This window comes from Perognathus longimembris, chromosome 24 (genome assembly GCF_023159225.1).
Source record: "Perognathus longimembris pacificus isolate PPM17 chromosome 24, ASM2315922v1, whole genome shotgun sequence".
Lineage (NCBI taxonomy): Eukaryota > Metazoa > Chordata > Mammalia > Rodentia > Heteromyidae > Perognathus > Perognathus longimembris.
The window spans coordinates 18506755-18525155 of NC_063184.1; positions in this window are offsets into that span (position 1 = coordinate 18506755).

Below are 18401 nucleotides of genomic sequence, written 5' to 3' on the forward strand. Positions count from 1 at the left end.
TGAGGTCTGAGGATCATGGTTCAAAAGTCAGCCTGGGAAGGAAAGACCTTGAACTGCTTATCCCTTATTAGCCACCAAAAAACTGGAAGTGGAGCTGTGACTCAAGTGGTAGAGCACTAACCTTGAACAAAAAAAGCTCATGGGCAGTGCCCAGGCCATGAGTTCAAGCCCCAGGACTAGCAGAAAATATATGCTTCAGTGTTTTTATTTTTTGAAGAGCTGGTGGAGTACAGTGTAGAATTAAAAGGATGAGTTCAATTAAAACTTCACCTTAGGTAAGAGTGAGTGGAAATGTCAATGACCACAGACCTGTTTCATTGTTTCTTGGTGATCTCCCTGCATCTCTGTGATCAAAACTTGATGATAAAACTTGAGCTGTCTTTTAGTAACTCACATGTTGCCCTAAATGACTTTATATCAGATAAACTCAGTTTTCCTAGATCTCAACTCTGGAATTCTGTCTTTAAACTAGAAAGATGGAGATGTTAAACTGGCTTTGTGTATGCTGTTCATTCCACTGAGCTAAGGCTCAATGCCTATCTGTGGATAAAGGGGTTTCTTCTATCCAGTTCCTTGCAGATTCATTTGGTAACAGCTTTCTTTCCATTACATATGTTTAGTCTCACATGAACCTTCTCACCTGTCAGTGTTATTTTGTTTCTAGCCTTTTCTGGGAATTGAATGTTCTCTCCTTAATCTCAATCTCAAAATGTTTATATTGACCCAAGTCTGCTTTGGGGGGTGGAGACGTGCTTCATGCAGGACTAGACAATGAAAATATCTTTCTAGATAACCTGTGCACACACACCCAGCCTCTTTCCACCATCCTTACCCATGCCTGGGGGTTAATAAAAGCCTTGTTTTTGCTTTGCCTTGTTTTTGTCTTATTCCAACTAATAGATCTCTCTCTTGTCTTTTTATGGTAATGAGAGATTGGGTCTCCACTTGACAATGATCTACACAGTGGATCCTTGCTGTGGGTGTTGGATGGGAGCTCATCCAAATGTTTTGCCCAAGCCATTAGCACTACTCTATCCACCTGAGGCTCCAGGGTTGTAGAAACTGAAGTCTTCATCCTGGTGGAACAAAACCAAGTCTGATCCTGTTACTGATACTAGAAGTGACCTAAAATGTCACTGTTCAAATGAGCAGGTGGTATAGCAAATTGAACTCTTAAATTGTTTGGAACAAAACTGCAAAGACAGTCTTCAGAAGGACTGAGCCAGTAGATACTCAATGCTGTTCTGCATGTCTGTCTGTGCCTGTCTATCTGTCATTCAGGGTTCTCCAAAGGTCACTGTGTCTCTGTAGCTGGTGACTGGGCTTAGAGAAATGATTGTTCTCCTTTTTCACTAACAGTTGTCATTTTCACTCTTGCTTGCTTTGCTTACAAAGTAGTGATGGCTTCTGGGAGCTATTGAGCTATTATTATTCCTGTGAAAGGAATTTAAAGTTTGTCTATTTTGGACAATAAAACATTATATATATTTAAATTTCTTGTCTGCTTTGTCTTTTCTGAGTTTATTCAATAATCACCCTCAAATATATTTGATACTATTTGTAGGAAGATAACTAATTATTCCTTTTTTTGACAAAGCCAGTTTGTATTCAGTTATATTCTGATTGTATTTGTTGTATGTGATTATCAATAAAGAGTGATTTGCTTCATAATTTTTTCAACTTTTTCATACTTTTGATAGGAAGACACATAATTTGAGCTCTATGGCAACTAAGTTTAAAAATAAATTTAAAACTCACAATGCCTTATACAGCTTTTACCATGGCCAAACACATATACCAAAGTATCTGAACAGGGTACATACTCATTTGTATCACCATATTCTATGTCAAGAACATCTTTCTGATTCTCCTATTTTTCTTCAATTTATCATTTTTAATGTTTAGTAGATATCTTTTCTGTCTCCATAAATGATGATCAATAACTCAGACTTCTCATATTTAACAAGACAAGTATGCACACATCGGTACAAGTATATATATATACATACATACACATATATATCACCTATATGTGTACATCATGTATAAATCATGAATATGACACACATATAAGCACATATGTATATATGTACATATGCATATGTGTATTTCTACCTGTATCATTTATGATATATGCATGTTGATTATGTATATATTTACCTATGTGTATACACGTACATATATATGAGAAACATCACATGAGGTATCTTATATGCATAATAGATATTAGATATCTTACATCAATTATGTACACTTAAACAAATAATAGTTGTAACAACACTACTATGCAGTTTGGCAGCTGACAAAGACCAAGAGGCATCTGCTGAGGTCGGAGAACATCTACTCCATGGCTGCTTCTGCCTCTGCCACAAAGAAAGAGAGATTGTGAAGCATCTCATGGAAAAATACAGGGGTCCAAATTGGAGATGATGCACAGAAGTTCTGTCTCTCTTCCATGTAGCACTCAATAAATTACAAGAGTTGCTGGGCAATAGTAGTCAAATGGTATGCCACAAAGGAGATGGGCTTAATGAACTGCCCACACCAGAAAAGCAGGGTTAAGCCAGAGAAACAACAGAAAACCCAGACACCAGGCCCTTTCTATATGTGTGGAAAGCTTCGTTGATGGGCCAATAGGCACTTTGGATCAATGGGTAAAAGGTCATCTTTTCAACAGTAGGTTTTATAACAATCATTTGTGTGAAAAAAATAAAATTTGATGCATACATATTGAGCATTAAAAAAAATTCCAAGCTGATCGAAGAAACAAACAGGAAAGAAAAATTATGGAAGGCAAAGAATTTTTGTAATTTTGCTACAGAGAAACTTTTTAAAATAAGATGCCCTGAAATTTCTTTCTGTTAAGTACTATAAGAAGATAAAAATTTAATTCTTGAGCTTCAAGAAAGTATCTTTCAATACACACAACTGAGGAAAAGTTATTACCCCAAATGCATTAAGAATTCTAAGTGCTAAGAAAAGCACAACTCCAAAGAAGATATATAGGCAAAGCTTGAATATGCCTTTTACAGGAAAAGAAATATATGAAAAGATACTCAACCTAAGTAATAAAGAAATGCCAAAAAAAGCATAATAAGGGCTGGGAATATGGCCTAGTGGCAAGAGCGCTTGTCTCGTATACATGAAGCCCTGGGTTCGATTCCCCAGCACCACATATATAGAAAATGGCCAGAAGTGGCGCTGTGGCTCAAGTGGCAGAGTGCTAGCCTTGAGCCAAAAAGAAGCCAGGGACAGCGCTCAGGACCTGAGTCCAAGGTCCAGGACTGGCCAAAAAAAAAAGCATAATAAGACTTGAACATTGGTTTAAAAAGTGGTGATTCCTCAAATTAATAAAAATTAAGGAAAAAGCTTTCGATGTTCCGATATATTTATCTTAGTAGTCTAGCACAGGCTCATAAGGTTGGTGGTAGACACAGCAATCTTAATTTTAGTTATTAAGCAGTGTTCTTTAAACTTTTTCTTACTGAACATCTTAACAGAATTTTCTAAAACATTTTCTACCGCATTTTCAAGTTGCCATTCAAATGTTTTGCCCTATGTTTAAAAAGTTGCAAATGAGGTAAGTTGCTATGTGTGGTAAAAATCAACCTTTACAAATAAAGCCATTACATCATTGTATGAAATGTTTCCAGTGTAATGTAAATAGCACAGTGATCTGGCTCCAACATCTATCTAGAAAACACAAAAATAGGTGTTCAACAGAATGGCTTTTTTCTTCAGTGCTATTTTTCTTTGCTCTTGTATCTTCACAAAGTCATTTTTCTTATGCTAAATTTATTCTAATGTCATGTATTTTAAAGTTGAAAGTCATTAACATTTTTCTCTACAATGAAAACAAACTATGACTTGAAATTCAAAGTCATTGGGTAATGTGTCAAATAATTTTATTGAGGTTCTCTGCAAAATACACAATGATAAAATATCAGTACTCTGTTTTCTATTTTATAGAAACAATGAAACACTAAAATATTAATAAGCTGTTATTTCATGAAGCAACTCGTGTGTGTGTGTGTGTGTGTGTGTGTGTGTGTGTGTGTAGGGCTTTTTGCTAGAAATGGGAAGACAAAATTTCCTGTTCTGTTTCAATAGAGAAAACTGAGAAAATGTGTTCATATCAGTGAGGTGAGAATGAAGGAAATTTAGTTATTACCTATTTTCAAGAGATTTACTCAAGTCATCTAAATAACTATAACAAACGTTGTTTCAAAAGGTTGATTATTTAGATTTTTCCAGTACTGTTAAAATCAAAGGACTGAAGCCAACTGACTTACAAAAGGACTTGTTTCCTCATTCACTAGGATTGCCATACCACTGCACTAGCAGGTGGCTGACCAACAGAATGTTTCTTGTTCACAGTTTTGGAGGGTAGAAAACTGAAAAATAAAGCACTGGAACACCTGGTTTCTCAACCTGGGCTAAGAGGCAGCCACCTTGTTGCACTGTTTCCCTACATCTACTTCCGAGTTTATGTTTGCCTCCTGGTCCCCTTTTTTGTTTTTTGGTAAGGACACCGGTCATATTGGATGACAACCACTCTAGGGACATTATTTTTAACTTAATTGCCTCTTCACAGACTCACTCTTCAGACACATGCTGATGTATTAAATGTTACAACATATGAATTTTGATTGGTCACAATTCGACCATGACACCAGACATTAAAATAATTTACTTTCTCCATCCTGTGTTACAAGAGTACTTTTATTTAGTACTCTCCAGCATTCTCTACCCTAAAATAAAGTATGGTGTTAAGGTTGGCCAACAGGAAAAGGTAATATGTTTTTGGAAGGTAGAAAACAAAGTTTGATGAGTTGGAAGTGGAAATCAGGATCTGTATCTTGGGGATGTTCAAACAAAGATCAGTCATAGAAAATAGCATATTCAGAAGTACAGGGTTTGAAAATGGTTCGCTTAAAATTTATGCATCCCATTCTATAGCTAGATAAGGAAGAAGGGGCTCACATTTGCATGCTACTATACTCAATTTCTACTTTTAAGACTATTGCAATTTACTCTTTCTTTTTGCTTTTAATAAGAATCTTTTATTGTGAAGGTTCGTTGGTACAATGTTATGCAACTTACTCTTTTTTTTTCCAAATCTCTTTTTTTTAATTTTTATTTTTCTTATTTATTGTCAAAGTGATGTACAAAGAGGTTACAGTTACATATGTTAGGCCATGGGTACATTTTTTGTACTGTTTGTTACCTCCTCCCTCATTCCCCCTCCCCCCTCCCTTTTGCCCTCTCCCCCCATGAGTTGTTCAGTTGGTTTACACCAAATGGTTTTGCAAGTATTGCTTTTGGAGTCATTTGTCTTTTTATCCTTTGTCTCTCAAGTTTGATATTCCCTTTCACTTCCCTAGTTCTAATACCAGTATATACAGTATCCAGGGTACTCAGATGAGATACAGTGATAGTGTGAGTACAACCACAGGAAGGGAATACAAGAGGATCATCAACTAAAGAAGCTATGGTTTCACATGGCATGTTGAAAGTAATTACAACAGTGATATAACAGTCGTTTCCATAACATGAGTTCATTTCACTTAGCATCATCTTATGTGTTCATAAGGGCATAGCTATTGGGCTCTTGTGATCCTCTGCTGTGACTAGCCTAAACCTGTTATGCAACTTACTCTTGTACAATGGACTAGAAAATTCCTAGAGAGCTTCAGCATGACACTATGTGGAACAGCAATGTGGAAGCAACAGGTATGTCCACCCGCTACAGTGTGGAGGAATTCCCTGTGACGCTGTCACAAGCAGAATGCTAGGCAGCGAAGAAAATGAATAGTTTACGTTATAAACAGCATAGATGAATTTTGGGGACATAATATTGAGTACAAAAAAATCATAAGGGGATAATAAATAGCTCATTTTTTGTTCTTTTTTTCCACTGCATTCAAATCCTTCCATCTCTCAACATTCAAATTATTACAGGAGAGGAACTGTATTAATTTTTAACCTTCTTGCTCAAGGATAATATGTCTGAATGCTCATGTATATATATATATATATCATATATGTATGTATGTATATATGTATATATGTATCTTATATATGTATATATATACATGTATGTATATACATATATATATCTTATGGCTCCTCTGTATAAATTGTGTTTCTCTTTGATGAGCAGAAGAAGTGACAGTAAATCCAGTTTCTATAAAGTGTGTGGTTTCTGGCCTTGGAGGTAGAACTAGAAGAGCAATGCAGAAGGCTAAGGGAGGAAAAGTATTACTGGACCATTAGCACTGCTATTCTGAGTTGGTTTATCTTTATTACTAAGAGTTTGCAGAGTAACACAATTCATACAGTTTATAGCACATCATTCATGATAGTCTTCTAATGCATCTTTTCTCTATTTCAAACAAGAAATATAAAAGTAATGTCTTCAAAACCTTTAGAACAGGCTAGGAAGGTGGCTTAGTGGTAAAGTGCTTACCTAGCATGCATGAAGCCCTGGGTTTGACTCCTCAGCACCACATACACAGAAAAAGCTGGAAGTGGCACTGTGGCTCAAAGTGGCTCTAGCCTTGAGCCCAGAGAGGCTCAGGGACAGAGCCCAGGCCCTGAGTTCAAGTCCCAAGACTAGCAAAATTTTTTTTAAAGGTAGACATAGATCAGGAGGAAAAAGCAAGAAAGCACTAAAACGAAGACTCCTATCTTCATAAGATTTAGACTTAGAATTTGCAAAGTTTTAAATATAAATATATATTATACATATATACATACATACACATACATGTATATACATATACATATCCTGTCTATAACATTTAAACCAGAAAGCCTGTATCATTATCTCATATGTAATACTATAATATACTGTACTATACTATAAAATATACTATATAGTATATATATTTAATATAGTATATATATATACTATATACTCTAACATATAAACTGGAAGTCAGTACAGATTGATGGAGTTTCTCATTATTGTGAGTGCAATGAAGCTGAGAAGACCCACTTAGAAAACACCATTGGAACTAATGTGTGGGGCATTTTAGTAGAGCATCCTTGAATACAGCAAGGTAATTTAAGTCATAAAAGTGGTAAAGTTAGAACTAATTAGTAATAAAAGAAGGGACCTACCATTGATGTCAGTTCTCCGTTAACGTAAAAATAATATAAAGAAGTAACTATGCAGCCAAGCTCCAGTCACTCATACCTGTAATCCTAGTTATTCAGGAGGCTTAGATCTGAGGATGGTGATTCAAAGCCAAGTGGGGCAGGAAAGTCTGTGAGACTCTTATCTCCAATTAACCACAACAAAATTGGAAGTTATGCTGTGGCTCAAAGTGGTAGAGTGCTAGACTTGAGGAAAAAGAGCTCAGGGACAGCACCCAATCCCTGAGGTCAAGGCCACCACCAAAAAGAAGAGGAAGAAGAAGAAGAAAAAAGGAAGGAAGGTGGAGGAGGAGGATAAGAAGAAAAGAATATGAGGAGGAGGAGGAAGAGGAGGAGGAGGAGAAGGGGAGGAGGAGGAGGAGGAGGAGGAGGACCATCCTAATTTACATAATATATGAATCCTCTGAGTGGCTCCAAAAGTCTCTCTTAGGTTAGACGTGGCTGAGCATGTAAAGGTGTAACTGATGCTTTTCCTGTTACAATGCATCATTCCTAATAAATACCCTTTCTGTCAGACTATACTCTAACCATACCAGTGTTGCAATGGAACTCACTAGCTTCTCCAGCACCTTAATTACCTTGATTGAAATAGGAAACATGAAGCTAGAAAGGTAGAAAAGGCAGAGCATAAGAAACAAGGACCAAAGCCTTCATCATGTCCATTAGAAAATGATGAGCCAAAACAACCCTTCTCTTTATAAATTAACCATCTCAAATATCTGTAACAGTAACAGAAAGTTAAGACGGAGCCAAATATAGACAGATCACAGTGCAGGGTCTTTACCAAAGTTGTATTTTTCCAAGTCCAATTTATCGGTGGTAGAATCTAAGCTAATATTGTGGGGTCTGGGTACCTTGGCTGAGCTGTAGAAAGGAATAGTGACAAACCGGGAGCCAAATGCCTGGGCTTAAATGCCCGACTTTTCACTGTGGCCTTGAAAAAGCAAGGATAACATGTAAGTTGCAGAGTTACTGTGATGACTTAATAGACACAAAGATCTTGCCCAGCACAAACTTAGTTGTCCTTTCATTTCTTTTAAGCAGGGCCTTTTCACTCTAATAGACCCTGGCAACACAGAGAGAGGGCATTAAAGAGATGACATTAGCCAGAGTATGTAACCTAAAGCTTGCCAAATCACCAAGGGGCTAAATTCCCTCCAGTGTCCTGAATACCAGGTGTGGACACAAGAGACTATTTTAGGATCCCACTCACCAAATACTCTAGCAGCCATGCCCTGGAAGGTTCAAGGAGTTGGCAGGAAGCAGCCCGCAGGTGGCAGGCCTTTAGATCTCACCACAGGGCAGGCCACAGATGGACAGAATGCCCAACAACAGAGCAATTGTCTTGACTCTGATTTCAGGCAAGAGTCTAGAAAGCATGACTGAAGTCATTGTTAGCCTTCAGATAGGACTAGGCACCATAATGTGTGAATGGTTACATGCATGACTATTCATTCCTAAAGGACCAACAGTTTATTTTTATTAGCTCTTTACAGCCTAAGTGTAAGGACAGAAATTATGCTAACTGGCAGGATGTCTGTGTGTGCACACTGCAAACATGAGAGTTGCTCAATGTCACCTTAAATTCCAAGGAATCATAGCTACTGAAAAATAGGCTTCTGCTGATGAATATAGTAATAGAGCTTTATTTTTTTAAAAATGTCTAAACCCAAAACTTGCAGACTGCCTACCACTGGATCACACTTCATCCTTGTGCAAGCTTTGGTGTCATTTGGCTTAGTCATGTTGTTGTGTAAGGTGCAGCCTTACAACTTGCACAGTTGGCCCAGAAGCATTCACATTCAAATCAAAATTTCCAACAGTCCATCCACACAGTCTGTATCCCCGTAGTGACAATGTGCTAAGGCTGAATGCAAGCTCCTTCCTGTGTGGACTGATGAGTGCCTTCTAGCCACCTGGAACGTCACTAATTATATTACCTGCCTGGAAGGCATATGATACCTCAGATCATTTTGTTCTTAATAGATACCAAGCAAACTCCTCTTCTATTATCCAGATTCTCCAATTCTCCAATTCCCTTCATCCCAAAGTCATCCAACAATCTCCATTTTTTTTTGGCCTGGGGGGGAGGGAGGTTGTTAGTTATTTATGAAGCAAACAGGAACTGTATATTCTTTTCAGTAAGAATCTATCACCTTCTCTGCTTTGAACATATGTCCTATTTGGCAGCTCTGGCCAGCAGCTGCCATACTTCATCTCAAATTTCAAAGTCACTTTAAGAATAAGGACAGGAAATGCAAGCGCTTCCACAATTTTTTTTGATGCACTCCTGTAGCTGACAAGCACATGCTGAAAACTAAATTGCTACAAGAGCTCTCTATTTTTAAGTGACTTCCGTCACACTACTCCAAGACACACTCCAATTAAATACTTTGAATTTTGTGATACTGTCTTTCATAATTTGTAGGATTTACTGATTTACATTCTTGAGAGTACACTGATTATAAACAGGACAATTCAATTAGTATCTTAAAGTAGATTGTGTTATTATCACAAGTGAGAAAAATGGTGTAGTATCATTGTTCAAAGTTAAATGGAGATAAAACAGACAAACAAGCCAACCAAACCTAGTTAGAGCTGTGGATGTCAAAGAAAATAAAGATGTTTCTGCAAAAGCTAACACTGTTGACTAGCAGTTGTACATACAGGAGGTGATGTAGCGAAGTATACTTTAAATTAACCATCCTGGCTATTGATCTCACATTCTCAAAACTTGGATATAAGAAACCCCTGAGGGACAGTCTTTGTAGAAATATGACATTAGCTTTTTTTAATGTGTCTGCTAAATATTATTAAAGAAAATATTAATTAAATATTATTATTATATTATTAAAGAAATATTATTAAATATTATTAAAGAAAAGACTCATTTCTGTAACCAATATAAGTAAGAAAATGTACAAAGAATTATAACTTTATATAACATAAGCTACTTGATGTTTTTAAAAAATGAAAAACTAGTTCTAAAGAATTTTATGTTGTTTGGAAGTCTAGAAATATGAACAAAAACCTAATTTTGTTACTACCATTATTTTAAATTTATTATACATTTTTATTTCTACTTCTATTATTACAAATTTGAACTGCATTGAACATTTTTTGGAAAAAGTTTGATTTCAAAGATTCATAGAATTTCCTAATTAAGAAAAAGAACCTTAAAGATCTTTGAACATCTGTTTTTTATACTTCTGGCTCCATTTTAAATTAATAAATTCTGCAAACAAATTTGCCTCTGATACTTTTGTTTCAAAGTCACTTGGGGCATAGTTAGCTCTTCGTGAGTTTAAATTATTCTCAATAAAATAAAAGAAACTTACAAATGGCATCAACCTGACCCTCATTTTCACATCCCAATAAATGTCTATGAGAGCTCAGACATAAGATGATAGTCATTTGTCTTATATGAAGAGCAAGGGCTGGGGAGCAAAAAAATGGAATATTGACTATGAACAATTGAGTTAAAGTTTGCAAGATACAGAAATGAGTGAAAGCATTTCAGGCAGTGTCCTAGCACACTTGCTGTAATGGAGTCATATTATGGTAGGAAAAGAGCACCAGTGAGACCACAAAAGTTGAAATTCTAATTCAAGTGTTTACAAAATTGCCTGCTTTTGTAAGGTTAAAAAATACAATAATCTTTCTCTCAGGAGGAGACAAGCAAACTAAACCATAGTTCATCTGAAGAAAAAAAAAGAGAGAGAGAGAGAGAGACTCACCTATTCCGTCTATCTATCTGTGAACTCTAATCTCAGGAAACCTTGGCAATTTGTAAAAACAAGTAAGAGAAAAAAAGGTATTAATTTGATGAAAAGACCACCTTTCACTATCTGAAGGACTGCCAAATAAAAGATACCATCTATTATGTGGTCTTTCTCAATTTTATAAAGAGGTTTTGCCATCCCAAGGGACCAGCACTCAGCAACCACAACTGCTTCAGACTGTTTCACAAAGAGGTGGTCCCCTTCTCTCTAGAAAGGCCCAATGATCACACAGCAGAGCCCCTGGGGATGGCATTGTGGTGGGGAGTGTTGAGTTCCCTTTGACTTTTAAGGACCCTTCAAAGGCTAAGATTAAACTGACTTTATTAAAAAATAATTTTTTTGTGCAGAAGTTTGAACTCAGAAACTTACATTTTCTAGGCTGGTCCTCTACCACTTGAGCCATGCCTCCATCCCTATTTGCTTTGGTTACTTTTTTAGGCAGAGTCTCTACTCCTCTTCTTTTTTGTCTCATTTTTAGAATTTAAATATTTATGATTGGAAGGTATTCAAAGATTCCTAAGTCTTAAAAAAGGAATAGCATAAAATGTTTATGAAAACTTGCACTGATGTAATGATACTCTCTTTCCTCATTTGTGTGACCAAATTTGAAATATTTTTAAATTCTCTATGCTCTCTTTTGTTTTTTGTTATCTTCTTTCTCTGGAAAAAAAAATGAGCTGGCCTAATACAAATCACCAGGGTGGAAAAAAAAGGCATGAGTTTTGAAGTTACATAAACCTTGGTAAATTAATGTAACAGATGACTGTGTTCTGTGAATATTAAAGCTATGTTCTTAGTTTCCTCCTTTCAAGTCCTTGTAGTTTTTATTCACCAATCTGAGCTTTGTGGTTTATTGCTCCAAGGAAAGAAAGAGCTCTAAGAAGTTATTGATCTGTTTTGATACTCAGAGCTGACTTTCTTGACCTCTTTAAGCGAGGCTGGGCTTTGGGGAGAGAAAGAGAAGGCTAAATCACATGAGGGGCACTGCTGGTGCAGCAGAACACACAAACCACGGTAGCACAAAAAGGAGGTAGAAATCTACCCTTCTGGCCCGACAAAATGGAAAGAAGCAAAGTGGGTACTGCATGTGTGTCCCACACACCTGTCTCAGAGGCCAAGCTCCTGACAGAGACCTAGGGAAATGTATAAGCACAAGGCCCAGAGGCGGTGGCAGCAGAGCATTAGCTGTAGTCTAATGAGAAGAGGCAGAAGGACGATCTTAGTTGAATCTTCCAAAGATGGAGTGTCCCACCTTAGCCCTGCAAGGCACATACAAGTCAGTTCATAATCTGAATGGATTCACTGGGAAGTCCCTGAAATGAAGGCAAAAATGTTCCAGGGACTGGAACCGTTGTCAGGCTTGAACTCTGACCCTGGGTGCTGTTCCTGAGCTCTTCAGCTCAAGGTTAACGATCTACCACTTGAGCCACAGCACCATTTCCAGTTTTCTGGTGGTTCATTGAAGATAAGAGACTTATAGACTTTCCTGCCTGAGCTGGCTTTAAACCATGTTTCTCAGCTCTCAGCCTCTTGAGTAGCTAGGATAGCCCAGCAATGAGTTTTTAATAACTAATAATAGTTCTTTGTCTATTTAAACCTATAGCTCAAGTCTGTACCTTGTAGATGGCTGAAGATGAACTGAAATGTTTCCATGGCTGTCCATGCCATATAATAAATTTGTTTTCTCTACTCGCTGCCATATCTCTTTATTTGCCCTCTAGGGGTGAGACATGCACCGGACACAATGAAATCTTGGGGTTTCAGCCTGGCGTCTACAATTCTAATTTCAGTGGTAGCAACTTTAGAAGGGCATATTAGAAGGAAGTCAGGTCATTGAGATGTATACCCATGATGGTGGGTTTCTTTGACAATGGTTTCATCATCTAGTGCATATTTATAGATGAAAGACTGAAGGGCTTTGGAGATACATAAATGTTCCACAGGCAGTAGATAAGAAATCCGATGCTAAGACCACTTTATTCCAAACTCTTTATTCCAGATTCCACTTTATTCCAAACCCTTCTTTGCTACACAATCCTCCATCCAACACTAGAGTGAACCCACCCTGCCATCATGCATGTACTCTTCCAATACTATCATAGGGAGAGCTCTGAGAATACCTTTACAATATTCAGTTGTTCATGCTGACAAAAGGGAAAAGGAAAAGTGAAGGGATGATTGATTCGCTTATATTTGCCCCAAGAAATGCATTTTAACAAGAATAAACAGGTTGTTTCTTTTAAAAAAAATCCTCTTATCAGGCTGAAGGAACTTGATTTCATAAAGGATTTTATTTTATTTTACATTTATTTTATATTTTTACAGTGCTGCTGGAGTGCCAGCTCTGAGCAGGGGAGCTGAGCAATCATGGAGCCCTGGGTTCAAGCCCTGGTACCAGAATCAGGAGCAGGCACTGCGGAAACTATGAGATAACAAATGAGGAAGACACCTGAGCTACATCCCCAAGCCCAGCTAAGAAAAACTTTTTCCTTCCATCTTCCTTCCTTCCTTTTTTCTTTTCTTTCCTTCCTTCCTTCCTCCCCTCCCCTTCCTTCCTTTTTCTTCCTTCCTTTCTTCCTTCCCTTTCCTTCTCTATTCTTTTGTTTTCTTTCTTTCTTTCTTTCTTCTCTCTCTTTTCTCCATTCTCTTTCTCTCTCTCTCTCTCTTTCTCAGCAAGGTCTCACTATGTGGCATAGATTGTTCTTGAACTCGTTATCCACCTACCTCCCCTTCCCAAGTGCTGGGATCAGGACCTGTTATCACTGATGTGATTCAAGATGAGCTCCCAACCAACACAGCCTAAGAGCCAGGGGTAATCAGAGTTGGAGACAAAACAACATTACTTTCCACAGTTTATGGAGTTTCTATTTGCTACTTGTAGCACAGGCAATTTTATTACAAGGAAGTTTTATTCACCAAAGATTAATGAGCCAAATCACTGGACTTTTCTAGCCAGCAGTGGAGATCAAATATTTATAGCCTCTCTCTCTCTCTTCCTGTTCTTACAGGGGTAGAGAACTCCAAGTGCCATTTGGATATTTATAACATCATTTGCAGGCCATAGAAAATTATCCCTTGGGCAGATGGGCCTCGGGCAGCCAATGAGAAGCTTCTGAGTCTGGGCTCTCACGTACCAGATGATTTCACAGGCCAGGTATGGCCAGGGGCTGTAACTCCTCCACCCTTCTGCCCAGAGCTCCAGCCATTTCTCACTCCCAACACAGTCACAATCTGATGACCGGTGGTGGCTAGAAGGCTCTTGGAAATGCTAGCAAAACCCATAACCACCATAGAATGAAAACTTCCTTCTCTCTATTTCCAGTTGAGTGTTTCCAATCGATTCCACCTCTAAACCAGATCCAGCTGCTTTACTTGACACCTGTCCTATTTATTTAGAGCAGGTCTTCACCAGAATCATTTCCACACACACAAAATACCAGGACTGTTTTCCATGAGCTTTCCAGAGAAGGTGATAAATAATAGCAGAAATATGAAAGGGGGGGAATATTGGGGAAACAAAGCAATAGGAGTCACTTATCAGACTATGGGTACAATGTTTTCTGGCAGCAAGGAACTATAAAGATTTCTTTTTATTAATTTTGGCTTAATTTCCCACTCTCCTTCATAGGACAGCACTGTGAAATTAAAAATAACTCCTGTTTTTGTGTGGAAGCCAATGTTTGCAATTAAGTAACCCACGCTAGACCTTGTCAGATAATGAAAAGTAAACACATGCTGTGTGTGTGTGTGTGCATGTATGTGCGTGTGTCTGTAGCATAACTCCTCATGCATGTATACATTTTATAGTCTCAAAGACAGCCAAGATAATTCTACCAATATACCTTCCTGTGCTATTTAGTATTTTCCATGTTTGTCTCTATTTAACTCTCATTCTTGACTGAAAAGAAATTAGTCATAATTTGAGATTTCAGACTCATAGACTACTTTAATTTGGGTCAAAGATGCAACAGTAGACTTGGGAATCAGATTTGAAGAAATATATATTTTTTAATTTGTTAGAAACAAAAATAAACAGTATCTTATTACCAGTTTGTTTTAATGAGCAGAGTACAAGTTTCAATACCTTGCTCGTCCTGACAAAAATATATTTGTTCAGAAAGTGATTAAAATCCAAAAAAGCCCAAGGGCTTCCATAGCATAAACACAGCTTGAGCTGCAGAGATAGTGGCTCTGGGATTGAGCCAAACCTTCCAGAATTCTGGCAGAAACCCGACTCTGTATCTCCCTGCAGACCAAAGGGAGAAGTAGTAAACAAACCCATCCATCACCACAACTGGGAAGCCGTGAGGCCATAAGGTTTAGCCACTAGTATAGACAGAAGCTGATAAATTACCATCCATCACCCCCCTGCTAAGCAAACGTTCAGATTCGATGGTAAGCAAACGTTCAGATTCTTGCCTAGCTGTGGACTTGTTCAAAGTACAGAAGACGAGGGCCTGATCCTGCCGATGATGAACGAAAGATGTTTCTTTGTTTTTGTGGGAGGATAAAGTTCATTATATTTGCTTTTAATTTTAGTACTTAAAGTTCTTAATACATTTTCCTAGAATATTTACAATTCTAATGAGATAAAATAACATTTAGCCCAATGAAATACAAGAATCAATTGTTCATTTATTGTTTCCCTTCTTTTCCTTCTCTTCTCTTTTCTTTCTTTCGTGTGTGTGTGTGTGTGTGTGTGTGTGTGTGTGTGTGTGTGTGTGTGTGTATGTGCCAGTACTGGAACATGAACTCAGGACTTAGGCTCTGCCCCTGGATTTTTGTACTCAAAGCTAGTATTCTACTACTTATACCATAGTTCCACTTCTGGCTTTTTGGTACTTATTGGAAGTAAGAATTTTAGGGACATTTCTACCCAACCTGACTTAGAACCACGATCCTTGGAGTAGTGACTAGGAGTACATGCCTGAGCTTGAAGAGCCCAGCTAATTGTCTCTTTCTTTTTCTTGTATGTTCTCCTGCTCAGAAACTGTTATTATCAGACTTTAGTTATGAGGTAGAATTTTATGGTTACCTTTCCACACGTGTTTACAATATATTCCAATCAATCTCAACCCCTCATCAGTTTCCTTTCTCCAATTCCCTCCTCCCTTAACAATTTCAACAGGGCTCATTCTTCTATTTTCATAGTTGCAACTAACTTTTTTGGACGATATTCAACACAGCCATGATCTGCCAGGTTCCCCCACCCTCTGCAAAGTTCAATTCTTTTTACTTTTTTTTTCTTTTAAAACAAAGAGATCTCCATATCTGGAGGTACCACTTCCAAGAGCTCCAGCAACGGCAGCTCAAAAATAGGCCAGAAAAAAAGTTGCATTTATGCTGAAAGTGTACAAATTTTTGTCGTTCCCAAAGTAATGGGGTATAATAACTACTCACATAACAGTTATATTTCATGAGTTTAGGTATTATAAGTAGCCAAGAGACAGTTTAAAGAGCGTAACCACAGGTAATCTGAAATGCTAGCCTATTTTATATCAGAAACTTCAGCACTTACTTTTTTTTCCTATTGCTGGAATTGAGATTTGAACTCAGGGCCATGCAGGTATTCTATCACGTCAGCCATATCTCCAGCTCTGGTTATTTTGGAGGTAGGATCTTGCCTGTGTGTAAGCCTGGGCTTTGATCTGCCTAATTTAGACTTCCCATGTTGGAGGGATAACAGGCGCATGTCACCACACACAGCATCCTTCCACTGAGATAGAGCCGCACAGATTTTCTGCCCCGGTTGGCCATGAATTTCAGTCCTCCCAATCTCAGCCTCCCACCTAGCAACATCCGCAAATTTGATATGCATGTAGCTTCTGGACCCAATCATGTTCCGATACTGAAGGTTGATTATATACACAAAATTTAAAATAATACGAAATAATATAAAGAATTGTGTAAGGAAGATAGACAAGTTGCAAATAGTTAAGAGGGTCTTTTGCAGGTGGTGAATAACTCATTTCTACAGGTTTTCAGTCATATACTACTACTTGTGATTCTTGCTTTTTTTTTTCCTTACCTGAAATCTCATGAGTTTTAACTGGACTACTTTTAGCAATTTCTTAAGGTTAACTTGTAATAGGTATGGAATAATCATGAATAAGAGTACATTCCTATATGAGGGACGAGGTAACAAACAGAACAAGAAATGTATCCAATGCCTAACGTATGAAACTGTAACCTCTCTGTACATCAGTTTGATAATAAAAATTTGAAAAATAAAAAAAAGAGTACATTCCTAAAAAGCACCTGGATGAAGCCCTTGTGTCCCATGTTTCTAATTAAATGGAAGAATAGAAGGATCTAAGAACACTAGATCATGTGTAGCAGCCCATGCCCGTAATCTCAGTGCTCAGGAGGTAGAGGAAGAATATTTTGAGTTGAGGTCAGCCTGGGCCACACAGTGAGACTTGATCTCAGAACAAGACAAAATAAGAACGCGTGTCATCTACTCTTACAGGAGGACACAGCAGATGAAGACACCACATTCATAAGCTACAGGTGAGAGTTGTCTACTCAGGCTGCACATTAGAAGCCTTTTCCAAAACGTGATTATCTAAGTCTTACTTCAAACCAATTAATTCAGAACATCTGGAGATAGACAACTTATCAGATGGTATTAAACGCTCCTCAACTGACTTATCAATATGATGGTAGATTTGACAGAACAGAACCACTGTCATGAAATCATTCACAGGATCTTTACTAGGAGCAAGAAAACCTCCTAATGTACCATCCAAGGTTGGCTGATTACAAACAATTTGATAGGTAATTAGTTATGTGACTTGCTACATGAAAGTCAATCATTGAGAGACATTGATCAAAAAGTATGATTGACCATTTCTTGTCTCTTCACACCATGCAGTCTGTGAAATAAAGCCAGACATTGCAGCAATGGGTGTTTGAGAGAACCGACTGTAAGGAGATAGAGTGGAAGCAAAGAGGTTGAAGTAAGAGAGTTGCTATCATTAATTGAAAAGAAATAACAATGGCTTGGATCATAAAAGAAAACAGAATTCAGTATGTATTTTTTAAATGACAGGTGTCTGTAGGGCATGAGGGATAAAGAAGAATTGAAAATAACTTAGATTTTTGATTGAATGATCGGTCACATCACCATGATGGGAAAAACTAAGGTTGCAGATATGAAAAGAAAAACTCAAGAGGGGTGCCTGAAATGCATTTTAGATATCTGAGAAGTGATTCCAAGTTGAAAATTATAGAACTGTAGCTCAAAGAAAAATCCAATACTAGAGAAGTTACTCTGGCAGTTACCAACATATATGATCTAAAAGCCTTAATTTTAAAAAATCAGAGAAGGCTAGTATATGGAGAAAAGAAAGAAGCTTGGTGGTTCTGAGTCCTGAGTTCTCGGACCTTTAGAGGAAGAGGAGATGAATCATCAACAAAAATCAAATAGCCAGACACCCGTAGCTTAGACCTGTAATC